The 18,860-nt window shown below is 36.8% G+C and overlaps 1 protein-coding gene and 1 pseudogene across 7 annotated transcripts in view; both read left to right on the top strand.

Annotated features, from left to right (window-relative positions):
- DPH6 (diphthamine biosynthesis 6) overlaps positions 1-18,860 on the top strand; it is a 448,616-nt gene that overhangs the window by 252,889 nt on the left and 176,867 nt on the right. For all 7 annotated transcript variants that reach the window (XM_073012040.1, XM_073012037.1, XM_073012039.1 and 4 more), the window contains exon 10: positions 1,935-1,984. The gene's annotated coding sequence lies outside the window, so the exon portion shown is untranslated. The remainder of the gene's footprint in view (positions 1-1,934; positions 1,985-18,860) is intronic.
- Positions 5,186-8,896, top strand: LOC140710437 (splicing factor 45 pseudogene; annotated as a pseudogene).

The raw sequence follows: 18,860 nt of genomic DNA, 5'->3' as shown, positions 1-18,860 counted from the left end.
CAGTCTGAGCCTGACTTCTGGAATCAGGCTGAACATGTTGGGTGTGTTCACTGCAGGGAACTCTGCTGTGGTAATTACAGGTTCTGGAAACCAGAGTGACCTGAACTTTACTGAGGGAGGTAACCTATTTGGAGATAAAGTCCAAATATGGTCAAGAATGAAAGCAAAAGTTTGAAGCCAGAAAGTCAGTTCATAGTCTCAGAATGGGAGGTTATGTAAGGCCCCAAAAGGGCAATCAATCATGAAATTCAAAGCCAAAATCAACAGGTTGAGAGACATGGTACAATTTGTGTTAAGGCAAGAGGCTTAGAATTAATGTCCTGAGGTTGATAGAGGTCTGTCTTTATGTGAAAACAGCTCTGCAGCAAAGACACAAGCCTGATAGCCTAACAGAATCTGACTCTGCCCTGCTTTGGCTTTGAATGATAGAACACCATGACTCAATAAGGGGCATGACCTCAGAGAGGGTAGAGCAGGCTCCCAATAAAAGTAAGCATAGTAAAGATGCATGGTGCAGTTCTAGAAAGAAAAGAGCCAATTGAGTTCATCACTTGAATTATTTCCCTTGGTGGGAAATGTATTTTATTTCTTTGTAATATTATAAAATATATTTTAGAAACACACTGTATTATAAACTTCCAGCTCACCTCCAAAGATACAGGAGAACAAAAAAAAACGTGCGTGAAGTTAGTAAAAGTGATCTAATTAGCATTCTTATAGAATGAGCTGTAGATTTACTGGAGTCTTACGAAAGGGAAAAATACCAGAGCACCAGACTAGCACATCAATCATTTGAGATTGTCTGACAGTCTTGAAGAGGATATCCTGGCTGCAGAAAGCACACTGCTGTCTTAAGGCTAGGGGCCCAGGTCAGAGCATAGTAAGAACAAAAGATGAGCAGTTTTAAAAGGAACCAGCTGGCTTAAGGTGATCCAGAGTACACAGATGTGAAAACCTTAGTGTTCCAGCAATACAATTACCCAAAACAAGAATAACCACTACGAAATTATAAAACTCAATTTAGCTTGTTGACCCTTGAGGTCTGAGTATTTATGTCATGCTAAGTTTTTCCTACTTTAATGTAATTTTATTTTGTGTCTTCTGGTTGGTGGCTATAAAAAAAATCAAAATTTCTTATAAAAGTTGAAAACTAAATTGTAACTGATCTTTGTTGGAAATATGTATAGAATTCTGTCTATGTGAGATCTGAATGATCTTTCGTGCTTTTTAAATGGTCTAAGCACAATAACCAATACTTTATAATTTCCTGTATAATTATCTCAAACTTCCTCAAACTTAATACAGGTGGTTTTGTGGCAAGTCAAGAGATGGTAGATCTCAAGTCATTTATGAACTTCCTAAAGTGGTAATTGAATGTAAAACAGAATAATCTAAAACTGAAAACCAAAGTGGTTTGAATCACAGGAATAATCAGGAACTAAAAGCATACGAGATTTGGAAAATGTTAATTTTATTGTTACACAGTGTCTGTGGGTACGTGGTTAAAGTCATGAAAAATAACTCAACATTCTTTAAGACCTTAGTCATTGTTTTCCATTTAATGATGTTGAACATTTCGTGAGTGTAAGGGGTGTTATTAATAATTATTTGGAGGCAAAACACACCCTAGAAAAGAGTTACTGTGTGCCCTTTAAAGATACTTAAAATGAAGCATCATCTATAGTAGAACTAACAGCATACTACCTGACTTGAGACAACAAGTTTACTTACTCCACAGACATTATCAAACACTTCAAACCTTTTTGGATGTCTCAGTAGTGTTAATGAGTACAGGAGTTGGTTATGTAAAAATTCCATGTTGTATTCACCAGACCGTACAAGGAGATTTCCCCATTTGCTCTCATATGAAGATGTGAAAACAATAATATTAAAAGTGTCCCTCTGTGACTAGTTGTCTTTATTTTCAATTCTAGGACAGAACAGCATAAAATAAGCAGAATTGCAAATTTGATTATCAAACTCTGTAAGTATATCACGTTCGTTTGTTATTTGTATTCAGAGAATGTGAGGATGAGACTGTAATTTAGCTGCAGCTTGCTGGGGTTTTGTGTTTTTTTTTTTTTTTGTTACCATCAAAATAGCTTCATAGAGATGAGCTTTGAAGAATGGCTTAAACATACTGTTTTTTCTTTCTTCTCAGGTTAGTGTCACTTCAAAAATAAAAATAAAAATAGGCACTCTTACTGGAACATCAGGAGTAATGCTAGGTATAAACAGGATTAGAATATACTTAACTGTGGTAATCCTTCCCGACACACATAGAGATGAATTGATAACCGGATTTGGCATTTCAAATATTTTTTACCCAAGGCAAAGGCTTTAGGGTGTTTTCTTGGAATTAGAGAGTTTAGAGATGAAAAAGGTGCCATTTATTATTTTCTCTTTCTGTCAGCTTAGGACTTCTCTTTGCAATCATGTTTATAATACTGGGCCTGTCTGTTCTTAAATGTTTCACCTGTTGAAGGATGTTCCATCAGAGGATGTGCTAAAATTTTAGATTGTGTGTACCAGAGGTTCTGACTGAATAATATTCTGATAAAATCAAGTAAGGTAATGTATTGGAAAGGAACTTGGGCTTAGAATCAGCAGTAGTGAGTTCTAGTCAGGAATCTGTAATATAATTTGTACATGATCTTGAGCGAATCACTTAGTGTCTCTCAATTTTCTATTTCCTCATGTGAGATGTGAAAGGTTTGGGCTAGCCTATATGATTCAATTTGTTAGATAATCAGATAAATATATCATTTAATCAGATTAACCACATCAGTATATCAGTTCAGCCAAAATATTTGTCATTTATATAAGAAAGACTATAATAAATCAGAAAACTAGATTTTTATATCTGAGAACCTCAATTTTTGTTTTCTTAACATTAGTACTACTTTGCCAAGTAATGGCAACTTAAAAGATCTTTCTCTCAAACCTGGCAGTATTAAACCATTTTTGCTGCAATATTAGTTTCAGGAATATAATCACAGCTTACCTATTACCAGGGCCTTAGAGCATAAACCAAAAAAAAAAAACATGACTAACTTTTACAATCCTACTTTATCCTAGGACTCAATAAAGAAAATTAGTAGCTTCTTTAAAAAAAGGGGAAAAAAAGATGACTCATATTCCCATTCCTCCAAAATATAGAATATTCAAATGAAGAGTAAATAGACACTAACCTCTCCTCCTTTTGTTTTTTTTTTAACTTCAGAGCTTACTGATTTGAATAATTTTCTCTTCAAAACTGGTAGAATATTTTACTTTATCATCACGTTATTTTTTATTGCAAAGCTGCAACCTGAACCGTATACTTATACTGAAAAATGCATAGGATTTGGAGTCAGGAGATCTAGCTTGAAGAATCTGTTCTGTTACCTCCTATATATATAATTTGAGTAATTTCTTTAACATCTTTGAATCTTGGTTTATTATTATTATTATTAGAAAGTATTATTAAGTTCAAATATTAAAGATGGAAGCAAGGAAGAGGAATGGAACTAATACTTCTGGAGCACCCTGCCACAGCATCATGAGGGAAAAGTCAGGGAGTGCTTTATTTTCTAACTCCAGTGTAATGTACTTTCTAACTGCTGTGTAAGAGACAACGCACCGCCACATTATCACCTGTGTAAGAGAAGGAAACTCAACCTTTTGGGGTTCTTCAAGAACAAGGAAGAGTTGCCCCAATATGGAGAAACTCTAGTTTTTCTTTACCACTTCCTTTCCACACCATTTCTCCAAATTTTATTTTTTAATATATAAGCCATTGTAAGTATATAGCTTACAAGTGTCATCAATGTGGTTCTACACAAATCTGCAAACTGACTTATATATCAGAAGACTCTATTCAAGTCTGAATCCCGGTGAATATTTAGCTGAAATGCCATGAGAAAAAAAGAAAAAAGAAAAATCATCTTCATTGTGAATTTGAGATAATTACTTTCAAAACTCACTGCAGCCCCAATCCAAGAAGGGACCACAAGGTTTAATTGTGGGTGTGCTATTTACAGATTAATTAGGACATTTAACTTCATTTTTTATACCACAGAATTAATCCCATAAAAATTAGTGATCTCGAAGGAGTCAGTTGTCAACTCTGACAGGATCTCTTTGCCATAATCTATTAAAATGCTGCTTTTATCTTGTCTTGCCTGTGTCATATTTTATGGATTTTTTCATAAACACTGCCTATACTTCATAAATGTCTCAATTTTCTAGTCTATTAACATTACTTCAAAAGCAATTGATAAAAGAGTAGGGCATGCATGAAATAATACACCAATAATGTGAAGTGCTGGAGGCAAGAACAGTGGGTAGGATCTGCACAGCTTGTGAGCTGAAACAATGAAAGGATGTTTTATCTACTACAATAAAGAAACAAATGATCATTTTTGATAGTAGAAAAAAGATTGCTAGTAATTGGGCAGATGAAAAATGGGTTATACAGAAAATACAGCATAGTTTGAAAATGATAACTGAAATGAGAAAATAAATGTCCCCAAGTATATGTTTACATTAGTGGAAACCTTTTCCCTTTTGTTACCAAAGATTTGGTATTCAGTTTGATTTGTCTTAGTTCTAGATATGATAGTCTTATTCTATATATAAATATTTCCTTTGTATGCATATATTTGTACCAAACCTATATACGTATTTTATGTGCTGACTACAATAAATATTGGAATTTGTTTTTTTAATCTTTTTAATTATTATTATTATTATTTTGAGATGGAGTCTTGCTCTGCCCCCCAGGCTAGCGTGCAGCGGCACTATCTCAGCTCAGTGCAAACTCCACCTCCTAGGTTCAAGCAGTTATCCTCCCTTAACCTCCCAAGTAACTGGGATTACAGGCACATACCACCACTCCCAGCTAATTTTTTATATTTTTGGTAGAGTTAGGGTTTCACCATGTTAGCCAGGCTGGTCTCAAACTCCTGACCTCAAGTGATCCACCCACCTTGGCCTCCCAAAGTTCTGGGATTACAGGCATTAGCCACCATGTCTGGCCTAATTTTTTTATTCTAGTTTTTGAAGTTAATTTTTCTTTTGATGTATAGATGATATGTCTATAGCATCCTCTTTAGATTTCTTAAGCCCTAATATAAGACCTAATATAATGAAATAAGAATCTTTATTTGGATTTGTACCACAAATTTAATTGAATAAACTGACTTTTCAAAACTTATTTGGTAATTATGTATTTAAATCAACTAAATGAAAAGCAAAGAGGAGAAAAGTTACTAAGCAAGCTGCAGAATTCCTGATTTTTCTTTCATTTTATTCTTCATATTTTACCACCTGACTTAGCTAAATGAAGCCAGATATTGTCTGAGCTTTCATTCTTAAGGCATCATATTATAAACAGACTGACCTCAGACCTCAGTATGTCTGCACAGTCCTGGTGTTATCCTGTAATGATCAATAGCTCCTTCTGTCACTCATAAGTGTCCTGGCTTGGATAACAAAGTCATGTTTACCTATTAAATATGTGATCAAATGAATATTAGAAGAAATGTTTGAGTAATACATACGGTTTTAATTTCTCTAAACCTACATAGTACTACCTAAAATAATTGTGATTTAGTGTTGAGAAAGGTCTTTGGTTCTTGATTCATATAATTCCTTTTTTAAACTTGTAAATGAGACCATTTTCTTGTTGCTCAGATGAAGAAATAATCTCAAATAACTGGATTGTGATCATTCAATTCTAATAGCTTGAAAAGAAGATGATTTTTCTCATGCCTTGATAGATGGTGATAGAATATGTTGCTGAATTGTCCTAGTGGCACTCTATCAAACAGGTAATGTCATGGAGTAAAGCACAGGACTCAGCATAATGATGATGCCATGTGTGCCTGTAAGCTTACAGGGACACAGAAGATCATGATCAAGGGGGATTCTTTAGTTCTCAAATGTTGCAGAGAATATTTGAAACTCCCAGTCCTTGGTACATAACTTACAGAAACAGTCAACAAAATTATGTGGGAAATATCCAGACTTACCATATGGGGTGAAAGATAATACCCAACATAATAGTTTATTAACTTGGCTTAATTCCCACTTCTCTCCCATTTGTCTTTTCCCATGTCAGGAAACAGCATAAAAACTCGCCCAGTTGCTCAGGCCAAAAACCTAGACATGTTTCATGTTCTCTTTTGTCCATTACATCCATAAACAAATGCTGCTACTTTAGTCCCGAAACCATTCAGAATCTACCTACTGCTTTTCGTCTCCATTCTTACAATCATAACCCGAGCTACCTTCATTCTTCTCTATGGTTTTACAATTGCCATGTTACCTGCTCTGCCTGCTTCTACCCTGGCTGCCTCCTCCATGATTTATTCTCAATGTAGCACTCAAAATGATCTTTTAAGAATGTAAATCTGATTACACAATTCAATAGCTTCCATTACATTTAAAGCAAAACCCAAGCTTCTCACTGTGGCCTGTGAGTATTACATGATTATATCCTTGTCTGCCCCATCTCCTACCATTTTTTCATTTTTCACTGTGCTCCATCTCCCATTTTTGTTTATTCAGCATGCCAAGCTTGTTCTCGCTTGCTGTTGTCCCTGCATGGGTGGCCTAGGACAAATGATTTTCTTCCCAAATATTTGTGAAATTCATTCACTTCTCACCACTTCTGTGCTCGCAGCCCTAGTACAAGCTCCCATCGTCACTCACCCAAACTGCCCTAGCAACTTCCTAACTGGTCTCTGCGTGTTAAATCGGCTATCCAGCCAGAGTGGTATTTTGGTAAGTGCATGTTTGATTGTGTTGAGCCCTAGAACTATATTCTAGGAGCTGAACATACTGCCCTGGCCTGATAGAGTTTGTATTTTATTGGAGAAGCAGATGCCAAGCACACACAAAAAAGAATAATTTCAGATTCTGCTAAATACTATGAAGAAAATAAGTCGAGACTCAGTCATAGAGAATAATTGAGGCGAGATCTATTTTTAGATTAGGGAGTCAGGGAAGTCTTTCCCCAAGGTGTATCTATGTGAAGAGCTGGGGAGAGGCAGGAAGGAGTTAGGATTGGGGAAACATAGTGAGTGAGAAAGAGCATGTTAGAGATGGGATGCGCTCTCCCCGCAGCCCGCACTCCCTGACCCCGCGCCGCCGAGCGCCCCGCGGACTCAGCGGTGGGTGGCTCTCACTCAAAGGCCAAAGGACGAAACAAGGTACAGTTCTTGCCCCAGTCATTGACCTAAAACGAGGTGGCTCCTCAGATGACCGGCAAATTGTGGACACACCACCGCATGTACCAGCTGCGCCGAAGGATCTTGTTCCCACTGGGTTTTCTGCAGGGGAAGTTCTGATTCCCTTAGCTGACGAATATGATCCCATGTTTCCCAACGATTGTGAGAAAGTAGTGAAACGCCAGAGAGGAATGACAAAGACAGCGGGAACTGGAAAGACAAAAGGAAATAGAAGAAAGAGAAAAAAGGCATAAACACAGACACGATGCAAGTGAGTTTTCAAGGAGATCAGATCCAGATTGTGATGAGGATGAAGATTAGGAGCGAGAGAGGAGGAAAACAATTACGGGCGGAGCTGCCATTGCCTCACCCACTTCTCTGGTAGAAAAAGACAGAGTTACCCCGAGATTTTCCTTATGAAGAGGACTCAAGACCTCGATCACAGTCTTCCAAAACTGCCAGTCCTCCCCCAGTGTACGAGGAACAAGACAGACCTAGATCACCAACCCGGCCCAGCACAACTCGTTCCTCGCTAACTTGGAGGGGCACGGTGGCGCACAAGAGCATAGGGAAGTACGGCTTCCAGGAGGGCCAGGGTCTGGGGAAGCACGAGCAGGGGCTGAGCACCACCCTGTCAGTGGAGAAGACCAGCAAGCTGGGTGGCAAGATCATCGTGAGTGATGCCACAGAGAAAGATGCATCCAAGAAGTCAGATTCGAATCCCTGACTGAAATACTTAAGTGTCCTACTAAAGTGGTCCTACTAAGGAACATGGTTGGTGCGGGAAAGGTGGATGAAGACTTGGAAGTTGAAACCAGGGAAGAATGTGAAAAATATGGCAAAGTTGAGAAAAGTGTGTTGTTTGAAATTCTGGTGCCCTTGATGATGAAGCAGTACGGATATTTTTTGAATTTGAGAGAGTTAAATCAGCAGTTCAAGCGGTTATTGACTCGAATGGGAGGTATTTGGGTAGATGGGTGGCAAATGCATGTTTCTACAGTTTGGAAAAATTCAGGGTCTTGGATTTGCAGAACAAGTTTGATTTTAAGAACTAGAACACAAATCTTCTCTGGCGATCCTTAAATGAACTACAAGCTGAGAAAAGAAGGAAAAAGGTCACAGCTTCCATGGCTGTTGCATACTGAGACTCTTGGAGGGACTTCTAAGATATATGTTGATTGATCCCTTTTTTATTTTGTGTTTTTTTTAAATAAAGTATAAAAATCCGTTTAAAAACCAAACAAAAAGAAAATGTTAGAGATAAGGTTGGAGAGATGGGAGACAGTAATAAGAGATAAAGAGTAGTGGATTTGGCACATAATCTGGAGGCAGAACTAACAGAGGTTGCTAATGATTGGTGATGGAAAGGTAGAAATTAAGGATGAAACCTAGGTTTTTGCCTTGACCACCAAATAAATGGTAGTCTTATAAACTGAGATGGAGAAAAGTAGGGAAGGAGCGAGTTTGTTAGTGGAGAGGAATCAAGTTTTTTTGACGGGGGTGGCTGGAGAAGGTTAAATTGACTGTATCTAGTAGACCACCAAGTGGCTGTATCAAGCAGGTAGAAGATTGTGAATCTAGAACTCAAAGTCAGGGCTGTAGATATAAAATGGAAAAATCACAGCATATAGATAGAGATTAAAGTCTAGGAACTGAATAAAGTCACCTATAGAGAAAAGATAGAGAAGTGAAGAGGAGAGAGATCAAGTCCTATAGCACTTTTAATAAGATCAGGCAGTCTCCTTACCAAAAGTATGTGGTCTCTCAGAAGAAGAAATGAGAGACTGGGGGGAAAAAATAAAGAATTAAGTCATGGGACAAATGCTGCTCTGAATACAATAAGAAAAAGACAGGAACTGGCATCAGGATTTGTCAAAATGAAAATTGTTGAGAACTTAGACATGACCGGATTCAACAGATTGGTGGAGATAAAAACCTAATAGGTTTAAAAAAGAACTGAGGAAGGGAAAAGAGTGGATATAGATTTCACTTTCAAGGAACTTCGCTATAAAGAGGAACAGAAAAAAGGCAGTTGACAGAGAAAATTGAGGACAAGGGGCTAAAAAAAAATTGGTTTCAAGTTTGGAGTCATTATAGCATATTTTTTATGTTAATGGGTATAACCCATGAAAAGGGATAAAACTGAAGACACAGGACAGTGAAATCATAATTTCAGTATCTAAATCTTTGCGTTGGCAAGATGGGTTGGAACTTGAAGTGGAGTGATTAGTCCTAGATCGGAGCAGGGATAATTCTATTGTGATCCTAGGGAAGGTGCAGCATATGGGCTCATCAGGCTGTAGACTTGGTATTGGGAAGGTGGAATAAGAAGCCAGGCCATCAGGTTAGAGAATATGAGATAAAAAATGGTTGTCAGGGGAAAGAGAAAGTTAAAATACTAGGAAAATATAGTAAGATTGGGCAGCATTAAATGCCTGCTTGAAATTTATCATCATAAATGTAATGTGAAATCTGTCTCCAGTTATGTGTTTTTCTCTAGTGGCACAAAGTAGCTGGAGAGTTGGGTGTAACTTTTGGGATTTTGACAAGAAAATACAACGGAGTAGCAAGGAGCAAAGGAATTTGGGTATGATTAAAGTGATAGAGCCTGGAATCTGAGCCAGATAAAGAAGGATGTGAGCATATTGGGAGTGAGAGTGGTATAGTAAAAAGTGGTAGGGTCAATAAATTGGAGGTCTGAATGAGATATAAAAATTTTAGAGGAAGGGAGCTAGAATAAGTAGGCTTTAAAATTAGAAGATGGTAGTTAGCAAATCTGCACTTAAAAATCAGAATTTTAGAAGTAATGTGGTTATTGGTGATGACAAGGCCAACCAGTGTTTCAGAAGCTTTTTAAAATGAGCATAGTATGAATTGGATGTTCAAGGCAAGTCAATTTGCACAATACGCACATGATATGTAATTGAAGAAATTATGAAACAATATTTACCTGACTTCATTCAATAAACTCCGATATTTAAAAATCTATTCTATGTTACTTAAAATGAAAAATACTGGTTATAACTCATTAAATTGATTTTTGTTATTACTAATGGATCAGACTTTGCATTCTGAAAACAGCTCTAGTGACCATGGGAATGAGTGACTGGTGTGGGGTGGAGGAAAGGATTGTTGGTATTATAGAATTCAGACACCTGAGAGTCCACAGTGTCAGATGGATTATCTACCTAGATGTGGAAGCCATCAGGGATGATGACGGGAGTAATGGCATGGAGGAAGACAATGAAAGTGGTGGTGTAATCTGGTAGTGGTTTGTGCTTCTAAGAGACTGGAGATTTTAAAGAGCTAGAGAAGACACATTACCTCCAGGTCCTAGAATGTGGGTGGGAAAGAAAAAGCAACTTTCATTTTGAAGTACTCAGGAAAAGATGCAGACTTAGAGTCCTGTCTCCACTGTGAGCAAAACGGTGATGAAAAAGTCAACAGAAAGAATTGTGGCCTTGGGGAGATTTTGTTACTGAGAGATTCTGATTTCCATAGGGTCCAGGGAAAGGCTTTGGGAGGTCAGAGATGGGTTGGAGATGGGTTTAATGAAAACGACTTGGGAGACTTGGACTGAAATTAAATGTGGGCCTGGTCAGTTTTGATGGTAACACAAGGAAAAGTGGGTAGTGGCCCATATTAGCCTTGTTCACAGGCTTGGTTTCTTAGCTAGTTTGTAGAGGTAAGATGGTGGTGTGTTAAGGAAGAGCAGCCTCCCTGGGAGCAAGGCAGTTGCAGCAACTGCCCGTCAACTCTGAGTAGCCGACATGGCACTAGGAGGGAGGATTGGGACTGTGAGGGAAGGCCGCTGAGCCCCGTGAACTCACCATGCAACAGGACCTTTGCACATATCTCATCCTGTTCCTGGTAACTAACTAGCTGTTTGTCTTCTCTTTGATTTCTGTACAAGTCTCATAGCTTTAGGAAAACCTTCCCTGACTCCACTGGCCTCCCTGATCCAGTTCTTATGGCACTTTGCACCTCATCTTTGTCTCATATGTCACAGCTGCAGTTTTATATCTATCTGTGGGATTGTTTTATTAAGTTTGACTCCTTTGCTAGACTAGGCTCTGTGCAAAAGGGACTATACCTGTTTTTGTTCACTATTGTATCTCAAGCACAGTATATAATGTGTAATAGGTACACACAAAGATAAATTTAATGAATTTATGAAATCAGAGTTAGCAGACGTTGAAGACAAAAAAACGGCAAAGGAAACTAAAGAGAACCAACAGAAGGTACTATTGAAGTTGAAGTTGCAAGGAACATTTCTTGTTGCAACTAGTAAGGTCTACAGCTCAATCCTCATGGACATGACCCAACTGATCTTGAAAGGACAATGCTACAGACCTACTGTCTGAAAGCAAAGAACTATTTAAAGACTATATTAATAGCAACAGTAATCGCCACAGGGATATGAGATGGAAATTTAGGGGAACAGCAAGTCTAAGGTAGCTTCAAAGGCAACTCCTTCAAGAATCTTGTCCTAACTAAGGAAAGAATTGTTATAGTTCAAGGACCGAGGGAGTAGGATAGATCCAGGAGACAAGAGGTGCATTTGGGTTGGGTATGGAGTAGGAGGAGAAGGGGATAGGAGTGGCATTACAGCATTTTCAAAGCAGGGAAACAACTGGCTATATACGGAGTCAATTCAGGAACTAGGGCATTTTGAGGAGTGCAGCGTGCCAAAGACAGTTCACTGAGAAAGGGCTGAGTTAGTCAAAGTTGGAGCAAACAACTGGACTGGCTGAGATGTGAAGCTCTCTCCCTACTGAGTAGGACTTAGAGCCTAGAGGTTGGAATGCCAATGGTTTTATGGTTACTGTGCCCGTTATGCTAACAAGTGTCACCAAAGATAAGTAAGACAATGATACAGAGTTAGCTAATCTTGGACAAAAGTTCTAACAAAGTTGGAGAATCACCACTAGGAAGATTTCATTCTGTTTCCATTTTAATTCTGCACCAGTCAGGGACATCATTACATTCCTTTCATATCCACCACCTCTGTGCGTTTACAGTGCATCCTCTTCCTTTGTCTTGTTAAGACCTGCATTTCAGAAGCAATGTTTCCCCCTTGCCAGATCATCATTCAGTAGCAGAATAGGACACCCCTGAGCAATCACTGAGTTTCATCTTTCCCTCACAAAGGAATTCAGTGACTCACCCCTTGCAACTACACTAACTCTTTCAGGCCAAGAGGGCACTGGTCAGCGTTTTGGAGGAAGTAATTTACTAAATGGTGCCCTTGTGGCCAGAAAGACTCAACACACATAAAAGGAGAAACCACAGACTCCACTTCTTCTGCTCAGAGTGTTGGAAATAATTAGGATTAATTATGTGTTTTTGTGTGGAAGTCATGATATGAATTTCATTGGCATACAGGAAAAAGAGATAAGCCTATTTTTTAAAGAAAATAGTTCCGGTTTAGGTCCATTATAGCTGCACAATGTCATTATGAGATATGAGAAAGAGATAACTAAATTATTCATATTGTAATTTTATTTGTGCTCTATTCCTTATTTTTCCTGGAAAATGTCCCTATTTGTTATTAAAACTAGCATGTTTTATAAAGAGATTTATGTTAATTACACAGAAAGCTGCCTTAGTCAGAATAGCAAATTCTATAGTGAATTTCAGAGTTTTTAAAATGTGTGATCTCTATGCTGTAGAATATTTCTTGCTAATGGTTCATGCCATCTATATATCTAGTGATCTTTGAACCTTATGTTCATTATTATGGTTATAGCTGTACCCAAATGGCAGCATATTATTAAAATATGAGATAATGATTGAATAAACTAGATATAATTATGCTTGTAAAGGAAAACAGACCGTCTAGGAGTAAGTTTTTAGAAGGCAAAATAATACCTTTAAAATGTTATACTCAAAATAAACATATTACGACAGATGAGAAATCCCAGATTTTCAGGCAAAGGGCGAGAAACTGAACTGAGTTTCAAAAGCCATCTCAAAGAAGTTGCTCACTTTAAAAAAAAAAAAAAAGGACATTTTTCTAAAAAGTAGCAAGTTTCCCAGCATTTCTTTTCTAAAAATGTGCATTTTCTGTTATTCAAATGAATAAATATAAAATTATTTTCATTTTGGCACTTTCTAAAGTCCTGATCCTACCAATAGGTAAAATCATCCCTAACTTTGCAGTATTGACTTTTAGCTCTGTAGGCCTACTTCCGTGTCATGAAGGCCAGCAGCTTGAAAAAAATAATGGAAGACTTATCCTAGTCACCAGTTGAACAAATTCTGTTATCATATTAGTCCTGAACATTTGATGGGGGAAATAATATCAAATATTCTCATATCAAGGTACAGAAATATCAGTCTCATGGCAGATCCAGACTTGGAGGGCTAATGTTAAGCTAGATATCTTGCAGACTAACCAAGAGTAGATCACTGATCTACTGAACCTCTCTTTAGAAGGAAGATATATTTATTATTGGTTAGGACCAGGTAGACAATTTACATTTGTGGTATGTGGTTAATGTAATAATAACTTAATAACACTATCAGGTGTCTGGAGCGTGTTTGCTTTGAGTACAACTAAAAAGAGTACATTTTTAGCATGGTAATTTTTTTCCTAAATTCTTTTCATCAAAAAAATTATTTATGAGAATGCTTTTAGAGATTACATGAACATTTAGATATTTGTATTGATAATGTTTTTACGCTACTTCTCCTTTTTGGGCTCAGTTTTGAAAGCTCTCCTGAGAAAGGAGGAAAAAGCATTTATATGAGGAAGCGAGAAGACTGAAAATGAATTAAGTGTTAGAGGAGTGGAGTGGCAGTGACTAAGGTCAGAAAAAAGCTAAGTGAGCAAAGAGAACTGAACAAAATAGCAAAAGAAGAGAGCAGTGGTGTATGAAATAGGGAATAAAGAAGTGAGGACTATCTCAGAAGAGAAGAAAAATAAGACCCAGAAAAAACATGTATATATCTCAAGGTATACTACCTCACAGTATAATTTCCATTAATCTCTATCCACATACCGTTCTACATATCTGTTTAGTCATTCATAGGCAGACAAGGCTGAACTACCACCTTAAGCCTAAAATATCACATCATCTTTTGTAGCTGAGATGCTGGAAATAAATTCTGGAAAATTGGGAGGAGGTGAGAACATTAAGAGTTTATAAGAAAATTTAAGCCATTTTTCTTCTAACTTAATTTTTGTCTTCATAAGAATATCTTATCCAAATGAGCATAAAATATGAAAAAAAAAGCCAAAAAGTAACAAATAACAGGCCTCCATAAAGACAAGAGTGTGATGCTGTGGAGTTTTGTCATAACATAAAAATCTGTAGAAGGTGAGGATGTTTGTAACTTTTGGTTTATGTGATGCTTTTTTTTTTGTCAGCATGTATAATCCCAAGTAATTTATTATAATAGATATTTAGAAGGTAAAATAAATAATTTAACCTGTCCCATTCTCACGTAGTTTCTAAGGATTCGCAACACAAGTCAAATGTGTCTAAAAGAAACAATATCCATGGTGTAAGTTGCTTACACACAGTAAGGGAAATTGCTTACCTAGGCTCCAAAACCATTAGCCATCCCTTGTTGTAATTTACCTGGATTGCTAACCAATGTTTAATGTATTTTTCCTACTTATTGTTGATTTTCAGCTTGTAGGCATGTAGATTTTTATTTTAAATCACTACCAAATTGTGAAACTTAACAAAAAATGGCAGTGTGTGATTTTTCTGTAATGCTCCTGCATTCATTTCTTTGAGTGTTAGTTTAATTTTTGGCTAATGGTGTTGGAGCCTAGGTAACGAACTTCCCTTATTGTCTGTAAGTTACATGGTGGATATTGTTTCTTTTAGACGTATTTTACTTGTGTTGGAAGTTGTTAATATTAACTACATGAGAATGTGATAGTTTTAATTATTTATTTTTGCTGTCTAAAATATATTATAATTAGTTACTTGGGATTATATGTGCTGACAAAAAAAAAGTATCACACAAACCAAAAGTGATAAAATCCTAACCTTCTAGCAACAAACAACTAAGACATGCATGCACAAAGGGCGGATGCTTTAAGTGGCAGAGGGAGGGACGGAAGTGGGTAATTATTTGTAGCAATGCTTTTACTGTTGTTCGAAATGAGACAGACTAACAGTGGCAGCAGTCATTTTGCTGAATCAAAGTCCATGTTAGTCGCATTATACACTGCCACAAAAGGTTGTTAAGGCTGGTATTAGCATGTACCACTGAGGACATTGGAAGGACTCGATCTGTCACACTAAATCGCCTTCTTGCCCTCAACCATTGAAGTCTCCAGCTCCTCTGACATGTTCTTTCATTAATGGCCTGGCCTTGACAACTGATCCTAATTGCCTCTGAACCGCACTTCATGTATTATTGGTGTCTGCCTGCCCTGGTTCATGTCAACAAGCCACAGCATGTGCAGGGTGTGCCCAGTGCCTTTGCAGAAATGATGTTCACATCATCATATTCCTTTAAGGGGATTGGGTCTCGCTGGGAGTAAAGTAGAAAGCTAAAGATCTTCCTGTCTCTTCTTTGTAATATCTTAATGTTGATTTGTGCTGTGTACATATTAAGCTCATCTAAGGACTCACTAAAACATTAAACCAATTATGCAACATTCCATTAAGGCACAGATGCTGACTTAAATTTGCCCTTGTTTTAGTAAGTGGTAAAATGTGTGTTCATTGCAAAACCTTTTCAACTTTAGTTAGTATGGCTTACATTCCTTTTTCAACTTTAGTGTGGTTTACTCTTACTTTTATTATGCATAACAATTTCAATTTGATGTATGATAATGGCCAAAAGAGCCTACACTATAGTTTCCAGGTAGAAGTACGCATTAGACTAGAACTCCCAAAAGTAAATTATTGAAGGTTTGAATAGGATATTTTAGTCTTAACATCTATTAGCAGATTTATATTTACTACATTTTCTAAAAGTAGCTAAAATAATCAATTTTAGTGCATTACATGTATTTAAAACCTTAATTTTGTTCTGACATTTCAGGAAACATTCATAAAGGACAAAACAGTTTAGATGCATTTTAATTTATAAGATGAGTTATTTGCTTACAGCAAAATACTTTAGAATCTAAAATATAACATTAGAAATGCTCAAGATATTTACCTCTTTTTCTGAAAATGTCTCTGAGATTTAAAATTTGCCTCATTCCTATGACAGTTTTTTACAATCACATCTCTGAACAATAATACGAGATTCTTTCAATCTTTTCATCCTTTTTTATTTATTGAAGGCAGTTTTCTGGTGAGCCTTTTAAGCATGCAAGTTCTACCCGTGATCATAAAAAATAAATCACAGAAGCTCTTCGGTGCTAGGTATCATTTAGCCTAATCTAGACAGTGACATTTGGGCCACTAACAGCATAATCATGGTTATTGCTACAAATTGCTCCATGTTTGAGTTTTAATGTTATAAGTAAATTATGCCAGCAGATAAAATATATGTTTCTTTGGGAATTAAACATGTTTATTTCAGCAGTGTGGCCATGGAATAGCACGGAAACCTTAAGCTTGTTTCATGTAGTAATACTGCCACCTTCTGAAGCCCAGAGGAATTGTCCTCAAGGTTAGCTGTTTTAAGAGACTTCTCAGGTGGCCATTTGTAGTGATCCAGCAGCCAGAAACGTCTGAGTCTAGAAACCATCTGACTTTTATCATGGGAATGATAAGTTTGATTTTAACTCTTCATTTAAAATAAGTAGAAATGAATGCAGGTATCCAACAGTCAGTAAAAATTCTATTTCCTCTTTTCATTTTACCCCCAAAAGCCTTTTATTTTCTGGACTTTAGGACTGTCTTTTTTTGGTGATGTGTACTTTCCTGCTAAAAAGCTCAGCTGATATAAAGCTAATTCTGGTATGGAAGTTACACAGCAAGAGCGGTTGCCTGGCAGAAGTGGGACGGTGGTGGCCACAGCTGGGATTGTGAGAAGGAGATGGCAAATGTTTTTCTATCATTCAATCAGACAGTATGCCCTTCAGCAGAACAACAAGCCCTCCTGATTCTTTAGAATTAGTGAGATTAGCATGAAGCACATAATGCAGGGTGATGGGATTTGTCATAATTTGCATTGTCCTGGAAAAATGCGGGTTGATAGAGCGATGCATCTTGGAGCATGTCATGTCCCACGGGCAGGTCACAGAGGAAGCTTGGCAGAAATAATTTTGTGATATGTGCATCAGTTGCAAATGCTTCATAAGTAATTTGTCAGAATAAAATAAATAGAAAGTGGTTAGGAAGGTAGAGAAAGTAGGGTCATTGTAAAAGTATCTCCAGAAAAATTAGATATGTCATCCTCAAATATCACATTGTTAGTGATTAAATGAAAATATAATGAATGACTAGGCTTACTCTCCTTTTGGTTTTAAATTTCCAAAACCTTACTGTTAAGTCTTTCCTTTTTTCTAAAAGTAAAATCTTTCCTAAAAGTAAAATCTTACTGGTAAGTCTTTCCTTTTTCCTGAAGGTAAAATCTTGGAAAATACATGTGTGTTTCTGCAAAGTTTGTTTATGAAAGCCCGTTATAGAAATTATCAAATACAGCTACATTAGGGAAGGCTTTCTGAGAGTTTGCGTCTGACCTTGATAATGTTCCCAAACTACAGATAGGAAAGGATAATCAGTATATAGTTGACAAAACGAACATGACACTGTTACTTATCTACAGCAGCATTTCTGGAAATGGGCATATAGAATTCAGACAGGCAAGGGGAGCGTGCTTATTTAGCATAGCATTGCAGGAATGCAAGGTCCGGTGTCAGGTATTGTCCATGGTTTATTTATGTAGTACCTGACAGAGATGCCACTGTCTTTAATATTTAGAAATTTCTTCTATCCAAGAACATTATAGCTAGTGTTTGCAGGTTATGTTATTTATCATTTCAATATCTGCTTCTACTGCACAAAGACATTTTGCAATGTCTCCTTTATTTGTCTTTATACATTTCAAACAAAAGATTAATGCTGGCAGTTCGGTAACACTGATCTTTTATGACAGTTGAACATTTGTGGGTTGAGGGTCTAATAAGAAAAAAAATTTAAGTGAGGAGTTTAAGGAAAATGAAAAAAATAATCACTTGTGAAAATCAGGCTTATAATAAAAATGTATCTTCTTACTACACTGTTCGTAGGAAGAATACTCATTTTCTCAGATGGTTATAATTGTAGAATTAGGTTTTATGAAAACTAAAATTACCCTAGGGCACAGCTCAACATGAATAAATCTTTCAACACCCAGATCTGGAAACATGATACACACGACACTAATAATGCCCTACAATTACAAGTAGATCAAGAAGAACTGTGCAAAGTTTTTAAAGAACCTTATTTATTGCATTCTATAACATGAAAGTGACTCCAAATAATGTTAGTTCAGACTATTTTAAATCATTTGTTGTTTGTAAAATAATAGCCCTCTATATAAACCTCATATGTTTTTAAACTCGCCCTCCTGTCTGTAATCTTCAATACTGACTGCCTTCAAACAAACAGTTTTACTAATCAGAGATAATAAGTGCTTTGTGGTGCCAATTGTTAAAAACTAGATTTTTTGTGGACATTATTTTTCTAATATATCATCTCTGGACTCATAAGGTGATTTTTAAAAAATAAACCCTGTTTA

This window comes from Chlorocebus sabaeus, chromosome 26 (genome assembly GCF_047675955.1).
Source record: "Chlorocebus sabaeus isolate Y175 chromosome 26, mChlSab1.0.hap1, whole genome shotgun sequence".
NCBI classification, from domain to species: domain Eukaryota; kingdom Metazoa; phylum Chordata; class Mammalia; order Primates; family Cercopithecidae; genus Chlorocebus; species Chlorocebus sabaeus.
This window is presented reverse-complemented; position numbering and strand designations above follow the sequence as displayed.